This window comes from Syzygium oleosum, unplaced genomic scaffold (genome assembly GCF_021117445.2).
Source record: "Syzygium oleosum isolate NSW1041296 unplaced genomic scaffold, Sole_v2.1 Sole_v2.02, whole genome shotgun sequence".
Lineage (NCBI taxonomy): Eukaryota > Viridiplantae > Streptophyta > Magnoliopsida > Myrtales > Myrtaceae > Syzygium > Syzygium oleosum.
Window position 1 is genome coordinate 6,117,651 of NW_026607486.1, and position 3,289 is coordinate 6,120,939.

The 3,289-nt window shown below is 38.4% G+C and overlaps 1 pseudogene; it reads right to left on the reverse strand.

Moving 5' to 3' along the window:
- Window positions 1-307: 307 nt before the first annotated feature.
- LOC130135998 (uncharacterized) lies at window positions 308-2,966 on the reverse strand (annotated as a pseudogene).
- Between the last annotated feature and the right edge of the window lie 323 nt (window positions 2,967-3,289).

Below are 3,289 nucleotides of genomic sequence, written 5' to 3' on the forward strand. Positions count from 1 at the left end.
TTATTGAACTGAATGACCCCCTTTAGAGAACGTAACAATGTGCCCAACAAAGCGTTACTACCAAGTGCTATAACCGATATCGTAGAATAAAGTGATCTTGCCAGATATTCAGGCCATGAGCGATCAAACAACTTCCTAAATAGGAAACTACTTTACATGCCTAGAGATGTGGAATGGTGAACAAGGCGGTCTAGACATGAAAGTAGAATTATTTGTTCCATATACAACCTGATGGTTTTCCTAATCATCACTAGAAGTTATCATAAGAGAAAATATACAGAGACACTCCTTCCTGCAATATTGTCACCATTTCCATATCTCGTAAGACCAAAAGTACCAACAATTGACCTTGCATTAGTCCGTATCCTGCGATGATATGATATGAACCTGAGATCACCAGACAAAAGCTTGGAGCATGTCGTTCAGAAACAAGATTTTATCAACTGCATCAATAAAGTCGAAAGAGGATATGCCTAAAATACCAACAGACGTATATATAAATTTTGGGCAAGACAACCTGAATGACAATGTTCTTTCCCCACGGAGCATCCCAAAGAAAAAATGAGTTGGATAGAATATGGGAACTGATCTGAATGGGAACATTGACCTGCTCCCTCCAGAAATGGAGTGAGCAATGCCCACTAAGTAGCACTGCCACAACTTGGCTTCCATCTCCTTCCAATGGAAAAGCCCTCCATTTTCACTGCCTTCAATTTCCGTTACTCTCAACAATAGGAGAGAATATAGTCCCTCATATTCATTCCTCCACCTCCATTCTCGTTAAAATTCATGCATTCTCAGACCCAAACACAGTGTAAGAAAACATTCTAGTATGCAATATCAAGCCTACCTAAATCAATTTCAACAATGCAAAATCTAAAACCAGAAGGTAAACTTACTATAGAGGGTAACACGTTGACATAGTGTTGATTCTGCGTAGCCAATTTCAGCTTCTCATTGATGGGACCACCATCCACAACCAGAATTTTCTTAGTGTTCTCCATTTGCTCGACATAGTTTACAATGTTCTTTGTCTTGTGTGTTGGGATCTCCACATCGTCAAATACCAGAAGCTGTGCAATTTTCAATAGCCAGGAAATACTATATCAAATATACAGCATAGATAGAGAAAAGAAAAGGAAGATTTCAATATAGAATGGGATCATTTTGAGGTATAGTGGTAATGAAGAACAGTAAAGAGTTCAACATAACAAGTACCAAAGCAAAAGGTTGCTGAATAGCAAGATGGTAACAAAAATAATCGAATGATTGGGTCTATTTTGAAAGTCTTTTAAATTTTCTTTTTCTTTAATGTATGAAGTGTAATTTTACTTAATGTCGAATAACTGAAAGCCCAAAACCTTTCAAAAGACATATTGATATGTACGCCATTTAGAATTTTTTCCTACTTTGCTAATATTAATTTTTTATTTTTATTTTCAATATCTTGAAGGGAAAGCAAAAGGTTCATATCCAATAAAAACAGACCCTAAATCTCAAGATACTGCTCCTCACAAAAAGGAGAAGGTCATAAGCACAAGGATAATGAAGTAGGCAAGGCACGGACTCTAGGACATTACAAGTAAGACAAACTTGACTACAGAATTATCATCACTGCTTAGATGCCTTGAATTGAACCCCACAGGTTTACCATATCAAACGATCGACAAGTAAAAATTTGAAGAGCAGTGAGACAGATTCACCTTTCCTTCCCCCGCCCGTGCAGAGAGAGCTATCTTCAGCCCAGGCGCCTAACCTTTTTATTGATCTTAATGGCATGGCTTCGTGGCTTTGGGCCATGCATTGTAGCACCACCTCTAAACTGTCATCCAAAATTTGCTAGTCATATTTTACATACACCATCTCAGTAAATCAGACCTCTATAACAATTAGGCAAAACATAACCAAACGTGGGGCCCACGCCTAGAACCATGCCTTGCTCGACCAGTGCCCTTCTGTCGCCATGGTTTTTTGCCTGTTCCACTGACCTCACTAATTGTTTTAGTTGAATGCGTACCCTGTAGATCAACCAGTCAACATAATAAAAAATCCCCACAGAAGCTTCTCAGAGCAGTAAACGCATTCAGCATTCTAAAACTCTGAGAAAATAAAATAACTTATTCAATGGGAAGATAGTAGTATATCAATGGTTTCTCATTCTTCTACAATATTTTAGATGCTTCTCAGAGCAGTAAATAAAATTTGAAGTGTTATTCAGTAGATCAAGCTATGCCATGAATTAATTTACAGCAAATACAGACACCAGATTTCAGAGTGCGTAAGATTGTTGTACAAAACCTGTTGTCGTTTTGCAAGCTGCCATCTCACAACACGATGAATAATATCTTTTCTTATAGGTACATCAAAAACATCTCCAGCTAAGACCATCAAGCCCTTATCTTCACCAAGAAAGTTCGTCACTGGAATTACAAGGTCCTGGTAAAGTCCTGAAAGAACGTCTTATGAGTATACTACTACGGCGAATAAGCAGAATGCTGATATCTCCCCATTGAAAAGCAAATATAACGGATAAGCCACTATAGAATATCCTGCATTCACTTAACAATCATGAAAATCATTTTAATACATGAAATATTCAAGGAAATATATTCTTGAGAACTCTTATAACATTATTAGTTCTGCAAGACATTTCAAACCTCTGGACCAATTCATGCTTTGCCTTGTTTCCTAAGCAATTCACGGCTTATTTTTCTACATTTCAAGTTGCATTTCCAAGGGCTATCGACACATGTAAAAGATGGTCATTATAATTCTCTGTATCTTTTACAAGAAAGACACTGTAAAGCACATTTCATCCATACCTATCTCGCGATCAGGCACGATTACTTCCTTCTTGGACAATAAGTCAGAAGGGAAGTCAGCTTCACCATTAGGAGTCAGTATTGAGGTTGATAGCCTTCGACGACCAAAGAAAAAAGCACCGTCCTACACACAGTTACATAAAACACACCCCGATGTCAAGAGTCAAAGCTAAGGATGGCCTTATCTCATGTTCATCAATCAACTGCTATGAACTCTAGACAGTAGAAAGTAAGACAACCCGAGTCTGCTTCTTCAATAGGAAGAGACCACTAAGGTTATAGAGCAAAGCCGAGAGCACATTCAAAGACAAATAATAAAGAAATTGAAACATCCAAAATTATGATTTCACTCGCAATACACCATCGAAAACATTTGATCGAGTAAAATCCGCGGAGCAAAGAACCATTCGCGGCCGAAACCGAGCCGACATGCCTCCACTGGCCCAACGGCCCGAGCGACCGCAACA